At 40.7% G+C, this 17,835-nt stretch overlaps 1 protein-coding gene across 2 annotated transcripts in view; it reads left to right on the top strand.

The window, feature by feature from the left end:
• The first annotated feature begins 16,146 nt into the window (after positions 1-16,146).
• Positions 16,147-17,835, top strand: part of CNTN3 (contactin 3) — a 465,770-nt gene continuing 464,081 nt past the window's right edge. For both annotated transcript variants that reach the window (XM_049862422.1, XM_049862421.1), the window contains exon 1: positions 16,147-16,224. The gene's annotated coding sequence lies outside the window, so the exon portion shown is untranslated. The remainder of the gene's footprint in view (positions 16,225-17,835) is intronic.

Here is a 17,835-nt window from a genome sequence, read left to right as displayed (position 1 = left end):
CAACAAATGCTAATTACGCATTTCCTAAAGCCAAAAAAACCAAATCTGTTGCCATTGAGTTAATTTGAACTCTTGGTGACCCCATGTACTACACAGTAGAATTGCTCACTAAGTTTTTCTTGGCTGTGATCTTTATGGAAACAGATTGCCAGGACTTTCTACCATGGTCCCACTGGATGAGTTTATACCACCACCTTTTTAGTTAGTAGAAAAGCAGGAACTGTTTGCACCCCCCATGGACCCTGTGTACCTACTATGTAAACAGAATTATGTGCTAGGCTCCTGCTGACTCATCAGTGAATATAACACAGGTCCTGTCAGATTGTGGAGGGCTATACAAGTATACCACACACACAAAAAAAAAATGAGGTAAAATAGTCCTTGAATTCAAAAAGCTATTGTGAGAATGGAAGACAAGGGATGTGCACAACTCTCAGTGAAAGCAGAGAATAATGAATAATTGGTGAGAATTTTAGAACTTTCTAGGAGAGTTTAGAGGAAGGAGGCATCTGCAAAAGTTCAATAGAAAGAAAGATAATTTAAAAGGCGTTTGGAGAAGAGGGCGAGAACCCGCTTCCATTTTCTGAGGCTTCCAGAATACTAAAAAAAGAAAGTAAGGAAGAAAGAAATTAATGCCAAAAGTGGGTTGTAAAAGTTGTGGTCTATTTTTAATGTTTTATTTTTTCATAAACTAATGCCAATTACACAAACTCACAAAAGCAACGATTGTATAAACTTATTGAGTAATCATGTTAAAAGAATAATTTGAGGCATTTTATGAGTGAGAGACAAGAACTAAACGGCCCAGCTAAGCCTCTGAGGGTCAGGTCCTGGCTTTGGAAGATGGCTTGGAGCATAATAGGCAGAGAAAACAAGGTGTGGGGAAGGGCCTGATTTGGGATGGATTTTGGACTGTGAAATTATATAAAACGATTTTCAGACTCCCTTACTCTAAGGCCTGACTCAGTGTTTGCACCATTGTGTGCAGTGCTGATGAGAGGTGTTAAATGGAATAATAAGTCTAAAAATAATAGACAAATAATTTGAAAACAACCATTGTTTAGTTAGGGATTAGATTGCTGTGTGCCTGGTGAGGGTGCATAGGACGGGCAACAAAAGGCATCCGAAGTCCCAAGCTGAACAAATATGAGGACAGTATAAGGGCTTTTGTCAAGTAAATTGCATGAAAGATGAACAAAGACACCACCCCTTTGCTGAGTGAACAAAATGATCCCTACTGCATGAACAAAACAAACTCACACACACAAAGAAGATTCAAAAGCACTAGGGCAAAGATGACGTACTCACTCACCTGAGGGTGTTCCTCCATCTTTGCATACACCTCAGGTAAAGTGTTGACCACAGGTCATTTTCATCTCTGACTTCAAGAATGAGATGATAGTAATAATAACTATTAGTGAGTTATACTGATTATACTACGGGCCAGATGCCATACTAAATATTTATATGTACTAATTCATGTAAGGAAACCCTCGTGGCATAGTAGTTAAGAGCTATGGCTGCTAACCAAAAGTTGGCAGTTTGAACCCACCAGGCGCTCCTTGGAAATTGTATGGGGCAGTTCTGCTCTGTCCTATAGGGACACTATGAGTCGGGATCAGCTCGATGGCAATGGGTTTGGTTTTTTTTTTTTGGTTTAATTCATGTAACTCTCATAGCAATAATGTGAATAGGTACCATTTTTATCCTATTATATAGCTAAGGAAACTGAGGCACAAAACAGTTAAGTATCTTAGATTCATCTAGAAACTGAGCATTAGAGCTGGGATTTGCACTCTAGCTCTAGAGCATGGCTCTTAACTGCTAAGGTCTACTGCACAAAACTAAAAATATCAGATGCTTAAAAAGGCTGAAATATTGTCATACGTATATTGTGATGGTCCAGAGTCTGTTCTCTAGGACAGCACCCCCTAGGACAACATTAATAGGTACACTACTTACCTGGACATGTTGTTAAAATGCAGATTCTGATTCAGTCTCTCCATGGTGGAACCTATAATTCTGTTTTTATAACAAACTCCCAGGTACTGCTAATGCTACTTAGTGATCCTCAGGCCAGAGTTTGTGGAGCAAGGGTCTAGACGATATCAGATAATGCCTGCCCAATCTGTTTGTTCAAGTATTCCCTAAGGCCATAACTTGTGGGAAAGAGACACAGGGTAGGATCCAAGAATCCTTCCAGGTCAAGAACATATCTTTACATCCTATGTTTTCTATTGTAGGATCCACTATTTAGTAGGATGACACCTCTAAGAAATAGCCTTTGGATAGATGTATGAAGTAAGCAATCAGAGGGCTACACTGAGAATTCTGTTTGACCACTGCACTCCCGCTTAATTCAGGTCATAGTAATGAACTTAACACCTGCGCTTGGTGATGTTCATTATATGATTAAACATATGTTGAATGTATGATTAAACACCTCAGGGAGGCTATAGTTATAGCCACTTAAACTCTGGAACCAAGTTTAAGCCTTTACCCTAACAGAGGCCTAGACTCCCCAGAGACAGCTGTCTTTGCCAATGGGACTTGATTTTAAGACTAAGTTTTGGACTACGAACTTGTAGAAAGATTTCCTGAATATTTTATGTTGCTGAGGAAGAGGATTATGTCTCCCTAAAACGTGACTGAAACTATCCTCTTGTGTACATCAATTAATGAAACCACAGTGGACTAAATCAGATTGTTTTAGGGGAAAAGAAGACAAGACAAGAAAGGTAGACTGAGGCTTCTAATGAGTATCCGTTGTAATTTCCTGTCCAGCCTCAAGTTCTTCTGTCTATAGGACCTCACTTTTCTTGCAAGTATCACGATCCATGTGGTTTGGGTGAGCTGAGTCCATGCCTAGTTCCAAGGGTGGAATATGACTCAAACATGTCAGTCACAGCATCATCTCCCTCAGGTTCCAGAGACTGCTTCATGGAGAAGCAAGTAACCCAAGCTTGGTCTATGAGTACAATGAGACATCTTTCTTTAAGTTTTGTTGGGGTTCAAAGAAGTCTCTTTCTGATTAACTTAAAATGGGGAGGATGTAAGCCTGAGCTGCCAGGGGTCACCAAATGGAGAGAACATGTTTACTATGGAATTCAGTGCAGAGGAGAGTAGTGGCAAGGGAAGAGAGAAACTCAGTCTCTCTGGCTCCAGCTATGTCTGAAGCTAATGGTAGTCCTGGATTTTTCAATTCTGTGAACAAAGACATTTTCCTTTTTGTGTGGGTTTCCATCATTAGATAATCCAAAGCATCCTGACTCAGGGAGTCCTGATGTGAACAACCAGAACGTAACGTGGAGGAATTTGTATTTAATTTTGTAAGGAGTTAAAGGTTTCTTGTATTGAAGGTGAGGGAAGGGGATAGGGTGGGAAAGAGGTGACAGGCTGTGAAATGAATTTGCTCTAAGCCAACTACAATTTATTAAAAAAAAAAAAAGAGAAAGACAGAGAGAGCTGGATGAATAATTAGAGGGTTACATGAATAAATGAAGACATTCTCTTTGGACTTACTTTGTGCATCCATTAAAATACTTAGAGGTCCTCTGAGTCTCTTTGATAACTTGGTCAGACTGATGGGGGGAGGGTGTGAAGAGAGGACATATGTCACCTAACCTGGGGTGTCCGGTTTGTAGTACATTCCTGTTAAATCATTTTTAATTGCATGGGTTTCAGAAGAGAGAGCAGATCCCATTGAAGACAGATTCATAAAGATAACAGTGCTTTCCAAATATCTAATGTACAAAACATTGCAACAGATGCAGGAGGTTGGTGCTTTGACAATTCTATTTAGCAAGCCATAAAGAGAGAAATAAGGAAGGAGAGACACATTTTCCCCCACTCTCCCAGATTTAATGTCCGGGTTACTTCCTGACTCATTGTGGCCCATATGCCTCAACCCACTTTATGTTTTAAGCCCAAATATTTTATTCTCAAATTGAGGGGAGTCGAACCAAGTGCTATTCCAGTTTCCAGGATGAAATGTTCTACCACAAGCCAGAAACCATTTTTAAAATCACCTACCAGCTTCCCATGAGCCCAGTAAGCAACCAGATGTGCTATTCAGAGAAAATGCGTGGATCTTACTGCCGTCTGTGGCATATGAACACATGGTTATCTAAGTAGAAGGGAAAAAATAATGATATATTGGGGGAAAATAGGTCTTCACAACTTACGTGTGTGTATTTTAGAACCTACACTTAATCTGAGGGAGAAAAAGAAAATAAATGATGCACGGGCTGTAAAAGAAAAATCTCTAAATCGAAATAATGTACTCCTAAAAAAAGAAAAAAAAAACTTTTTTTTTTTTTTTAAGACTACCCGTCACCTGCATTTTAAGACTACCCGTCGCCTGCATTTTACAGACACACTTCCGTTGTTTTGCTTTTGGAAATGGGGTTTTGTTTTTGCGTTGATGGGTCTCAGTCAATGGTGTGATTCCCTATGACTATTCATTATTTGCTACAGATAAATCCCTGGTGAGGTGAGAATATTTATGAAGGCTCTTTATTTTTTGATTGGCTCTGATCCTGGTAGCCTTATTAAGAAGAGTGTTTACACTAGATTTGCACTCGTGGTAAGCAGGGCAGCATACCAAACATGGGGTAGAGTTGGAGTGTTTTCACAAAAGCAGCACCTGGGAGTATTAAAACATGGTAGAATGCCTGTAACCCCCAGGCTGCTTTCTTGTAACGTATGCCGGTTTTGAAATTCTGCCATGCTCAAAGTTAATGATCTAAATTTTAAATGCAGGAACCCTCTAAAACAGAGTGGTGCGGAAAGTAGACCCACAATGGGAAAGCGACAGATTTAACCTCAAAGGATCTATCGCTGCATAACTAAGCCATGTGTCCAAGAACCCCATCAACGCTTTTTACAACATGTGGTATAAAGTTGTTCCTTAAGACAAAGACACAAAGAAAAATGATTACGATAATTTGAAAATATAAGTAAATGCAGATAGATGTGCAGAACAGGGGGTGTGTGACTGTGAAGTTGTATCATTGTCTAAAAAAAAACAAAAAACTTTGTTGTCAAGTTGATTCCCACTTATGGTGACTCCATGTGTTAAAGACTAGAACTGCTTCATATGGTTTTCTTGGTTGTAATCTTTATAGAAGCAGATCACTAGACCCTTATTCTGTGGTGCCAGTGGGTAGGTTTGAACCACCAACCTTTAAGTTAGTAGTCAAGCACATCCTGTTTGCTCCACCCAATAAACATTAATTGCCCACAGCTTATTTTAAAAAGACTTTGTGGATCCAGAATATAGATCATGACTAGCTCCCAATAGCAAATTTCAGCATAGATAAAAGAAAGGACACTAGCAAAGGAAAAAACATGAAAATATACTCAGGGAGAGTTTGTGTACCTATTTCATGTAAGAAAAAAAACCGATTCCTGCTAAGTCAAAAATTAGACAGAAGAGCTAAAAAATGAAAGCACCATTTTTAAATACAACTCAAGTAACCTGTTTAAATGTTTTAGCTATCACCCCAACACTTACATTTAAATCCAGAACATTCTTGGGAGTGGAAAGACAGAGAAACTTGGAAACTACACGTGTGTAATAGCTTTGCCTGGGGCTGGTTTTATGGCTGCGTGACCTGATTCATTACACAGCATCCCAAGCTCGAAAGAGCCCTGCACTTAGTTTAATGCTATGCTGTTGCCATCTTGAAATTCTTAATAACTTTAACTTTGAACTTGTGTTTTGTAAGTGACAAGTAAGCTTGTGTTTTGTAATTCAACTGGACAATGGAGCATGCACTTGAGGAGAGGAAATATGTGTCTGCCATTCTTGACCTTCCCATTCACATACAGTGTTCAGGAAGCCCCATAAGCATAAAATTTTGGTGGACCCACTATGTGGGACTTAGATGGAGACAAAGTAAATGTGTTAAGTCTAGGACTCAGGAATCAAGGATGCCCACAGCCCTGGGAAGCCACTCTGTCCAATAGAGCCAAAACTTGCTTGGAAACTCTAAAGATCAAGGAACCCTGTCATATCCTTTCTTATCCTTATTGCTTCCCTGTATTGTCCCACCACTTATGTGAAAATTATAAGAGGAAAGTGAAAGGTAGGGCAGCCCATAGTTCATTTTCCCTTCTGTTCTTCCTTACTCACTAGTAAACCAAAAGTAGAGAGCATTGGTAGAAGGTGTGCACATCAAGCAGTGAAATAACAACAGCTGAGTTAGTTTTGTGCAATGTTCCTATTGTTCTGGTAAGAAAAAAATACATATGCATGCGGAGGCTATCAAATACAAATTGTGTAATTTTGGTGATTCTGCATATGAGTTAAATTCTCTTATATTTGCATTTAAAACTGGCGTTGCACAACATAAAGGTGAATGATAAAACTAAAGCTAATAATGAAAATTTTTCCTTTCTTAGAGTGACATTAAATGGAAAAAAAAAAAAGACACCATGAAAATGTGAGAAAGAGAACATGGAAGAAAGGAAAAAGCTTTATATACAATACTTTTTTTTTTTTTTTTCCTGCTTTTGAACAAGGGTTCCCACATTTTCATGCTGCACTGGGTGCCACAAATTATGTAGTAGGTCCTGACTTTCCCATTAGCTATATATAAAATACATGACTGGCTCTCACAGGGCAAGACATCTTTCCTCTCCAACCACCTGAGTAATTATCCTAATCCTCCACCCTCCTTTTATTGTGTGTTTCTTACCCCCTGAGGATCTGTGAGGACTTTACAGCCAGAAATGCTCCACAGAATATTGTCTATCAGTCATCATAGGATTAGCCAAGACATTAGGCATGTTTATGCCAAGGACCTAGTAATTTTGATAAGAGAAGTTAAAGCTCTCTCTCCACCAGTGGTGTTTCTATTCATGTGAACTACTAACCCTTAAATTTAAGTTATCTCTATTTTATGTTCTAAGCTGTCAGCTAATACCACACTTGATCACTCTCCTGATAATTTTTATAATTGCATACTTACATTCCTAGGTGAGGGCTCTTTTCTGTTAGCTTAGGTGTCAGATATGTGACAATCATATTTTAGAGGTTATAATTTATACATTTCTAGACCTGCTTTGGAGTTTCGCACCCATCATGCTACAAAGTGGATCTGAACCCATGGACATGTCAAGGTGATGCTGACTCATGGTGATCCCGTGTGTTATAGAGTAGAACTGAGCCCCACAGGATTTTCTTTCTTTCTTTTTTTTAATTGTACTTTAGATGAAGGTTTACAGAACAAACCAGTTTGTCATTAAACAGTTAGAACACATGTTGTTTTATGATGCTGGTTAACCACCCCACAACATATCAACATTCTCGCTTCTCAACCTTAGCTTCCCTATTACCAGCTTTCCTGTCCCCTCCTGCTTTTTGGTCCTTGCGCCAGGGCTGGTGTGCCCCTTTAGTCTCGTTTTGTTTTATGGGCCTGTCCAATCTTTGGCTCAGAGAGGTACCTAAGGAGTGACTTCATTACTGACCTGAAAGGGTGTCCAGGGGCCATACTCTCAGGGTTTCTCCAGTCTCTGTCAGGTCAGCAAGTCTGGTTTTTCTTTTTGAGTTAGAATTTTGTTCTACATTTTTCTCCAGTTCTGTCCGGGACTCTGTATTGTGATCCCTGTCAGAGTCCATAGGATTTTCTTGGCTGTAATATTTACAGAAGTAGGTTGTCAGGCCTTTCTTCTGCAATGCTGCTGGGTGGGTTCAAAAGGCCAGTCTTTTAATTAGTAGCCAAGCACAAACTGTTTGCAATGCCCAGGAACCATAAACTGGGCAATGCTTCATTAATTGGACTTATGCCTATAGTTACTTATCTAGTCATCTAAAACGGTTGCTTGAGATGAGTGTTGCTTTACCAGCATTTTGATTACTAGGCTGTGTGTACCCATGACCAAATCATGCCCTATTCTTACCCTTCAGTGACTGTGATAATTGTCATAGTAGTTTGAAGATGATTAAAAATCACCTAAAGTTTCTTTTCAGTTAATCTTTAAAATAGTCTATAGTTGAGGATCATTTCATAATTACTGAAGAAACATTTTTTATGGGAAAATATATTTGAGAACCTATCATCTGGGACAAAAGATTTGAGAAAAAGAAAGCCACCAGTTTTTCATTGTTTTCAACCTTAAAAATGTTTTGATTACGCTGATTGTATTCTGCAGCAATTGGTCTGGCTTCAAAGAGAAAACACCACAGTCATGTGACTCACATAGAATTATATGGATCGTGATAGAAAGTGTACAGGCAAACAAGTGCTTGGAGTAGCAAGTGGCAGAATCTTATCCCTAAAACTGGAATGATCCAAAGAAATGTTTCATCAAAGTAAGAGCTTTGAATTTTTCTGCCTGGCTTAATGCCAGTGGCGGGAAATGAGGGTGGAATGGAAAGAGGCAAAATATTTACTCTGCCATAGTCAGTGAAAATGGCTATTATTTTAAAACCATCTCCCCTCCCAATTCAACTAGACAGCTAAATGAGGAAAAACCAAGCCACCAACCAAGGGGGAATCACATACTGCCAGCAAGGCTTGTCTTGAGGTTGACTGAGAAGTGTTTCTCAAACTTAGCTGTACATTGGAATTACATGGGAAGTTTAAAAAGAGACTGCCCTCAGAGATTCCAAAGCAGTAAGTACGAGGTGAAGCCAGGGCATCTAGATTTTGAAAGTTCTCCCAAGTGATTCTAGCATTCAGCGAAAGTCTCAGAACCATTAGACTAAAGGATTCTGGCTACCAGTATCTCAAAAATGTATTTTAGCATAATGAAGTGTACATTCCAATCAGGAAAATACCTTTCTTCCTTTAAGCATTTAGAAAAGAATAAAAAGAACTTCAGCAGGTGATCCAAATGAATTACATGAATTAAAAATAATTTTAGAAACCTTACCATTTGTCATGTGTTCATTCAATGAACATTTTAACGTATATTGTGCATTAGGCCATGTGAGAGGTCCAAGGACAGCATCTGTTTTATGGCCACTCATTTTCCAGGAGAACTTTAGAAATCATTTGCACTTTGCCTGAGCTCTGAAGGAAGCCAAGAACTCTATTTTTTTTTTTTTTTTGTGACTCGTTACGGAAATCACTCCTTCCTCAGGTTTAAGGAAATAGTGGAAACCAGACCTTTTTATTTTTATAGATTAAGTGGTCAGGTTAAAAAGCAGGGCTTTGAGCCAGGTTTTCCCTGATTCAGTCATGGCCAAAGAATTGACACTGGAACAGACCCGAATTTTTAGAGTTTCAGGTAAACTAGAACGGTAATCAAAATGGGAAAAATTACAGGTTGAAGCCCTGCTAGAAACATAATCTCTCTCTTAGAAACCAACGGCAGCAATGTGCTGCATAGCAACCAGATCTCTTGCCCCTTAGATTTTGAGAAGAGTCGGAAACAGTAGTGCCCTGCTCAAAGATGGCAGCTGACCATGCCTCTTTGAATGTGTGTCACTCTCTGCAGTCCTGCCAATAATCCAACCTCACGCATCAGGTTCCTGTAAAGGCTCACTATGCCTCTTCTGAGTCTCCCATTCCAGGGCTTTGACCCATAATTTTTCCTATTCCTGTTACCATTCTGGATCACCCAAACTGTAAAAATTTGGGCCTGTTCTGGTTTTACTTCATTGGCCATGATTGAACCAGTTCAAACTGGTTTGAGGCTCTGTTAATCAAAGCAGAATTGATTACCCTGTGCTGTTTTATACCTATGGCTACTCTTACCAATGCTGCAATAAGTTATTAACAGAAAAGTTAAATGACTTTAACTTTTTAAAGTTAAAAAGTGTTAAACGACTTAAATATAAAACTATTCCTTATGTCTTTTTCAGAGCCTAAATAATCCACTTGATACCTATATATGTTGTCAAATACCTATAAATGTTGCCAACAATATTTGTTATACTAATTTGTAGGTTCATGAGGATCTGAAGATAGCAACTAAATCAACATTCTTTTCTCCTGGCTTGTTTCTTAGTCCTCTATACAATATTTTCTATTTAGGATAATATTTTACCTCAACTTATTTTGTATTATTATTTTCATTCTTTATACTTCACCCAGGATACTTTTTCAGCTAATAGTGGCCATCCTCCATATATAATGAACCAGTTTTTGTGTTTCATTCTGAAACTACCCTGTGAAGAAGGTTTTTTAGCCTTATGTTTAGAAAATGTCCTTGTTTCAACATACCAGCTAAGATTTTAGATATATAAAGCATTTCCAAGTTCAATATAGGGCAGAAGCCCAATTTTAACATCAATAAATTTACTACCTTTAATAAAAATTTGCATCATAATAAAAATATAAACACAATTAAAATATAAATATGAAGGCATGCTTTCTACACGTTAGCATATGAAAAATCTTTATCTTTATTCCAAGAAAGGTTGGCAGTCTGGGGGAAAACATTTCAAGTACAGCAATAAAATAAATACTTATTGAAACCCCCATTTAAAAAATTGATGAGATAAATTAATGAACTATGTGTCACTTTGTACAACAGCACATATTTTCAATGGAGTGATATATGTCCTCTTCAAAGCAGAATCATATTTAAATGGGAAAGACAGCATTATTCCCACTAAAATTTGGGCAAAGAAAAAGAATATAGAGTTACTAAACCAGAAACCTGTGTTCAGGGTATAGTCATATACAAAGCTCATTGGTGTGTTATATAACAGATTTTCAGTTCAAGAGCTGTGAACTTCAAATGGTCTCATTTCTTTCTTTGATTGCAACAACCTCATCCCTACCAAAGCGCAACTGATCACTACATTCATATACACCTTTTTCTTTACCAACTCTTTTAACCTTGTCAGACTGTTGCCATTTCAAATCTCCATGAAATCTATTTTTGAAAAAACTGAGAGAAGTGTGAGTGTTCTGGTCAAAACAAGAAGAGAACAGCTTAATCAGGACATGGTGGTTCCTATTCCAACTCTAAAAAAAAAAAAAAAAAATACCAGCAATGAATTGGGGAAATTGTATCATGGAGTTGTATCATCAGTCCTTCTGTGGCTTAGTTTCCTTTTCTGTATAGGAAATTAATATTGATGGCATTGTAAAGGAAAAAATCCTAATCTTAATTTTATGATTGCATGACCCTTAAAGTAATTCCAGCATTATTTTTACCAAAAAAAATCAACCAGTTGCTGTTGAGTTGATTCTAACTCATGGCTATCCCATGTGTGTCAAAGTAGAACTGTGCTCCCTTGAGTTTTCAATAGCTGATTTTTTTCAGAAGTAGACAGCTAGGCCTTTCTTTTGAGGCACCTCTGGGTGGACTCAAACATCCAACTTTTCAGTTAGCCTCTGAGCACTTTAAGCATTTGTACCACCTGGGCATACCCTATTATTATGCTTAACTTCCATTAATTCACATTCCTAAAATTTAGGTTGTACAAACCAGCTTATATGTTAACATGAAAGGTTTGGACTACATTCTAGCTCTTCAAAGCTAACACTCACATCATCTGGGAGCTTGATAGAAATGTATAGTTTCAGGCCCCACCCCAAACCTGCCAAATCAGAATTTACATTTTATCCCCAGATGATTCATGTGTGCACTGAAGTTTGAGAAGTGCTGGACGAGATGGTCAATGAAATTCATCCGAGCTTGCGGCGATGTATAACACAGAGTGGAGAGTCTAGCATTAATGCCTAGATCTAAGGCTAAGCCTTTCTGCTTACAGTTAGTGTAATCTTGGAAGTGTGAGCTTCCAAATATGTGAGCTCACTTTACTGTCTTAGTTTCTTCACTGGTGAAAAAGGTGGTAAAACAGTAGTTATCCCACGAGGTTATTGTAAGGATTGTGAAGCACTGAGCTGTTAGTACAGTGCCTAGCACACTGGAAGCTCTTTCGATCATCAAATATTTACTGCACACTTATCACATATGTGTCGGATATCAGCTGGGAGCTGTGAATGCAGCAGTGAACAAAGCAAAGTCCCTGCCCTCATGCAGCTTACAATCTAGTGGGGGAAATTGGCAATAAATGAGCGGACATGTAAAATAATCGTCACATAATGATATGTTCCGTGAAGTAGAGAGAATGACCGCAGTGCTATTATAGACAGGAAGCTCAGCAAATGCCTTCAGAGGGGAAAGCAAATGAGCATATCCCAGAATTTGTTAGCATTATTTGATTAGTATGTAGAGCTAAGCTGCAGGCATAAAGTTAAGGAATTTATGTGTATTCATGTTTTTATAATCCTCCAGTTTTGACTCTCTTACCAGAAAGGTGGAGAACTTGCTTGAATAGCATAGCCAATGGACAATTAGACAATTAAGGCATAAGTTTCATGGAAGGATTTTTGTCTCCATTTTCCTGTTATTGTAACAATGTATTTCCTTACTCCAAATTTGGATGCTGAAAGCATATTCTTAGTATTCTTTAGTCTGACTCCAAGAACCACACAGAAGCACCCATCCCAGCGCTGGAAATAATAAATGACAATCCTGTATAATTAACAGTATAATCTCTGCACCCAGAAACAATCTAGAACTTTGCTACTGTAACATGCGGATGCCCAGAGGATTTATCTTTACACCTATGGACATGAAAATATTCTACACCCTTGTGCATAGAAATAGATGTGTTTAACTTAGTGGCTGGGCTATATTCCAATTTACAGTTTTACCTAGAACTTTCAGTCTGAGGATTTAGCAGGTATGTTTCTTCATTTCCTTTTGCTACACGATAAGCAAGCAAACAAATAACTGTTATGCGGTGTCAGTGGTACGAAATAGCTTCTATATTCTAACACAGATGGGGGATCTTAATAATGGGAAGGTGATCTCACACTTTAAAGTGCTTCGATATAAAAGGTAAGTTATTATTCTTAGTTATAATACCCTAAAAAAAGGATTTACCATCTAAATGGCTGCTGAAACTTACCTGCAGAATTGCTTATAATGCTACAGTCAGTTGAGGCCAAATTCAATAAAAACTCCATTCGGCATTCACAGTGAGGAGACCCACGTGTGCCTTTAATTTTTTTTTTTTTTAATTTCCTGGGCTTCCAGCCCAGAAATCGGACAGAAATTTTATTTAAACCTGCTTTTGTGTATCAACTTTTAGTAAATATCAGGTTTTCAGTTGACTCACATTATGCTTTACATTTTAGGCAAAGGGAGGTAAATAAAATGATGCATCTCTCTTCAAATACATATATTTATACACCTTTTACCTGTTCTGATTATGAAACCACGGCTCATACTAAATGTCCATCATTGCTTCCACAATTTTCAGGATGCCACCCCTTCTGCTGCAACCACGGGTTTCAAAATTCAATTATATCTTTCCAGCATAATCAGCCTTCCCCAGAACAGATAATGTAATCTGAGTCTAAAAATGACTAATTATTTAGAGATGGTGGTAAGGGGTTCACAGTGTAAATTTCTCTAATTTCAAGAAGCTTCTCTGTTGTCTTTCCCCTGTTATTTTGCTGCCTAGGGCCAGCTTCCCCTCCTTGATGAAAATGCTCTTTCCCTTCCCATTAGATAGAGCATATATGTATGTATTAGAAGGAAAATGCATCACGAGACATCAACTTGAAAATATTAAGAGAGGATGCACTCCTGTGATGGATGTGGGGATGGCAGTAATTGCACCTGCTGGGTGCAAGGCATGAGCATAATTTGCATGTTACGTTCTCTGAGCACCTTCCAGAACACACCAGTTCTAACCAATAAAACATTTTGTCACACTCGGGGGGTTCGGCAACACGTTCCCAGATTGCAAGCAAAAAGATTATTTACAGTAACCAATAACAACTGAAACGGCCATAAACAACCTTTCCATATCTGTTTTTTTTTTTCTTTTGCTAAGTAGAGAGACCTTAAGGAGTCCAGATTTACTACAATTTAATTCTGGTGGGAAAAAGCACATTATTTTTATTTATAGCAGTGTGCTCTATCTATCTCCACCCCCCCCCCTTAGAATATAAATAACCTCAGCTTCTTTTTTTTTCCCCTCTCTTTTTTAAATCCAGCTATTACTCTTACAGGGAAGAGCAGTTTCCTAACAAAGTGAGAAATGGGGCAAAAGTGCCCAACATCAGGGAAAGTTCCCCCAGTGTATTCCAGAACACTTTGCATGCTCTTGTGCAAAGAGAATACTACTGCTGAAGGAAAGTTTGGGGAAAACCCACCCTACTTAAGCCTCTGAAGCCTTTTCTTTCTGCCAGCAGGAAGGGCAGGCTGGAACCCATAAGGGGCTTCAAAGTAGGGAGCAGCAACCAGCATCCTAGTGACTTGAGTTTTACTTTCTATCTTTTAAACTTTCATAAGGGAAGTCTTCCCACAGATTCAAATTCCATACTCTATTGCAGGGGAATCGTCTGGAATGCTTAGTTAACAGAGAAATGAGCAAGAATGGGAAAGAGCAGTTAAAAGAGCCATGACCCTTAAACACCCTCTCAGGTCCAGTGTGTCCAGGTTGCATAATTTTAGGGGTTACTTTCCTCTGTCGGAGCCCTGGTGGCTCAGTGGTTGAGAGCTTGGCTGCTAACCAAAAGGTCAGCAGTTCGAATCCACCAGCCGCTCCTTGGAAACCCTATGAGGCAGTTCTACTCTCTCCTATAGGGTCACTATGAGTCGGAATCAACTCAATAGCAACAGGTTTTGGTCTCCTCTGCAGAATGGAGAAAAGAAGGGAGGTCCTGGAGAGTAGGGGAGAGAAGAGAAGAGAAGGGAGGAGAGGAGAGGGCAGGAGAGGTAACAGGGCCATAAGCTCTAATTTTGAAAAAATGACCGGGTATTTTTAATTTAAAAGGAAAATAAACGTTAAAAACAATGTCAGAGAGTCATAAAATGAAAAGTATATGGTCTCCTCAGCCTCAATTTTAGTTTCACTCAGGACTAACTATTGTTAATGGTATCCTGGGACATTCTTTTACAAATTGTGAACGCATAAATGCACACAGAACATACATATACATGCATACATAAGAATGTATATGTAAGCACAAACACTGTACCTATTTTTCCTGTATCTGTTACTTCCTCCTAACAGTACCTCCTGAAGGTCATTTCATGCCAATGCATGTAGCTGTTGCATTTATTCCATTGTATGGCTCCACTCTATTTTAATTAAATATTCCCGTATTGATGGATAGGCAGGCAGTTTCTAATTGTTTTTCAATAACAAATAAAGCCTAGCGGTTCAAAGCAAGGGCTTAGGACTTTAGCAGGCTTAGACTTAAATCCAGGTTCTCCAATCAACCACTGTCTGTATGTAGATGGGCAAATAAAGTTAGTCAGACCTACTTTATAGGGTCCTTGTAAGAATACAGTAACGACCATTCTCCAAACTGCTACTGAAGTCATAAAACCCCCACGGCCGTCGAGTCGATTCCGATTCATAGTGAGACTATAGGACAGAGTAGAACTGCCCTCATAGGGTTTCCTAGAAGCTCCTGGTGGGCTCAAACTGCTGCCCTTTGGGTTAGTAGATGTAGCTCTCAGCCACCATGCCACCAGGGTTTCCACTGAAGCCACAGGCAAATTAATTTCCTTATGTCTAAATCGGGGAATAATAACAGACCCAGGCTTATTCTGGGGGCTGCATGAACTAATTCACTAAAATTGCAGCCCAGTACCTGGGGCATAGCAAGCCCTCAATAATTAAACGCTTTTTAATATTAAAATTGGCAATCTTCGCGCACTTGTGGCACTGCAGCTCCAGGAGGCTTTCCAAGAAGTGGAATTCCTGCCTTTTAACCCTGCGCACCCCAGGCCTCAGCTGCGCGCGCACGAGGCCACCCAGTGGTGACAGACTGACCGTCGCCCCCTCCGCGCCACTGCCCCGGGCCCTGCGGAGGCCGGACACACGTGGGCACACGCGGCGGAGCGCAGGGCCGCACGGTGCCCCGCGGGGCGAGGAGGTGCTGGGGCGCCGCAGGCGCGAGGCGCGGGACCCAGTTGGCTGCAGCCGGCGCGCTCCCCGCCCCTCTCTCCCGCCCCGTATCCCCTCCCTCTGGCGCCCGCGCCGGAGCTGGGGCGGTGAGGCATCGGCAGCTCGCGTTCGGCGCCGGCAGTGGCCACAGCAGCCTGGCGCTCGGCAGCAGCGGTGGAGGCGGCGACGGGCGGGCGGGCGCCGCGGGCTCGGCGGGGAACGGCGCGGACGGGGGCGCTGCGGCGAGGACTGGCACGGGCGCGCGCGGCGGCCCCCCGGGCCCCTGCGAACGGCGGCGGGCGGGCCGGCTGGGCGGGCGCCTTCCGAGCTGCAGCGACCAGGTAGGTTGGGGATGCCAGGCTCCTCGCGCCGGCCCGGGGTACAGGGCTGAGCCACCTGCCTGGGCAAACTTTATGCACTGGCTTCGCGGCTCCTCAGCCCCAAAGTTTGTTTGTGGGGAGATGCGGCCGACGGGTCGAGAATACAGCATGCTTCTCCCAGCCGGCTTGTTTTGGGGGAGATTGTTTTGTCCCACTTAGGGCGAGTATTGTTTTCCGGAGGGAAAGACTCCGCATCCCCAACTGGAGCGCGGAGAGAGCGAGGTGAGACCCTCTGGCTAGCCCCTAGTGGAGCGGATTTGGCCAGTGAAAGTTGAAAATAAAAGTTGTGAACCGTGGGGGTGCTGAGGAAGAACCCCAGGTCCATAGTGCAGGGGGTGGGATTGTAATACCGTTTTGCCAGAAGACTCCCTCCTGGTCCCCCGAGGTATGGAGGAAGCCAAGGAGGGAGGGTGCTTCTATTAGAGATCAAGTTTTCCGAGCTGCGTTTTCTTTGCGCTTAAAATTTTCAGCCTTGGACAGATCCCCTGTCGCGTTGAGTTGCAGGTTTTCTCCTATAGGCTGTCATCCAGGTTTCTTGAACTCGGACCTTGATCTTGGCTGCTTCCGTGTCCTCTAAGAAACCCTGCAAAGCTGACCAAGCAGGTAACAACAGAATACTAAAGGAAGAGAAAATCAGGAAGTCCTAGCCGGGCACCCCAAGTCACAGCAGCATCAGGAATTTTTTTTGGGTTGCATCGAACAGCTTCTAGGCTCTGCTTCTGCAAAGCTCCGCACAGCTTGCCAACCCGTGGCTCCTTCTCCGTTATAAAATTTGCTTATTGATTTACGAGAAGGAGATGCGCCCAGAGAAATGGTTTAATAACAAACAGTGCCCGCTGCCTTGAGGACACTGGTTCTGAGCCAAAGGGAGGAGAACAGACAGAGGTCTGGGAGAGGGGTAGCCAGGCTGTTAACCTCAATCCAAGATGTGGGGAAACAGAGCTAGAGGAGGCTGCAGACGGGAGATGTGCGATGTGCAGGAGGGAGATCTGAAACCCCAGCTCATATGGTGAGTAGGTAAACCCAGAAATAATTTTTAAATCATTAAGCAAGAATAACTACAAAAAAAAAAAAAAAAGTAGGAAGACTGTAGTGCTGTGGTTTCTGTCTACCCCCGCAGAGATGAATATCACACTAGATGAAAAAGAGAAAGAATCCTGATCTGTAAATAGATTAAAAACAGGAATTAATCAGAACAATGAGTCAGAGCCCTTTTGAGATTGAAAGGAGGAGTAATTGCCTTTGAAAGAGCTATTATGTCTCAATAGCAAAGTCAAATTTTTTACTTTGGCTTTGCTAGCAGTATTTACTAACAGTGACATGACTTTGGTTGCAATAATGTCATCTTTGTTGGTGGTTTTAACCCTTTGTGGGTCTTGGCAGTAGGGAGGAAGTTGCCTGCAGGTTAATATTCATATCATTTTGAGCAACACTTGTAAAATGCCTAGTATGTACAAGTCACCAATTGTAGTGGGACAAGTTTTTATAAATGCAGTTAATAAAGGACAACCAATAGAGTTCAGCTTTGCTAATGGAAAGATAATTGCTTGCAAGTAATAAAAATAAGGGGTT

The sequence above is a fragment of the Elephas maximus genome, chromosome 20 (genome assembly GCF_024166365.1).
Source record: "Elephas maximus indicus isolate mEleMax1 chromosome 20, mEleMax1 primary haplotype, whole genome shotgun sequence".
NCBI classification, from domain to species: Eukaryota; Metazoa; Chordata; class Mammalia; order Proboscidea; family Elephantidae; genus Elephas; species Elephas maximus.
The sequence above is the reverse complement of the archived record's forward strand: the minus strand, read 5'-3'. Positions and strand labels throughout refer to the sequence as shown.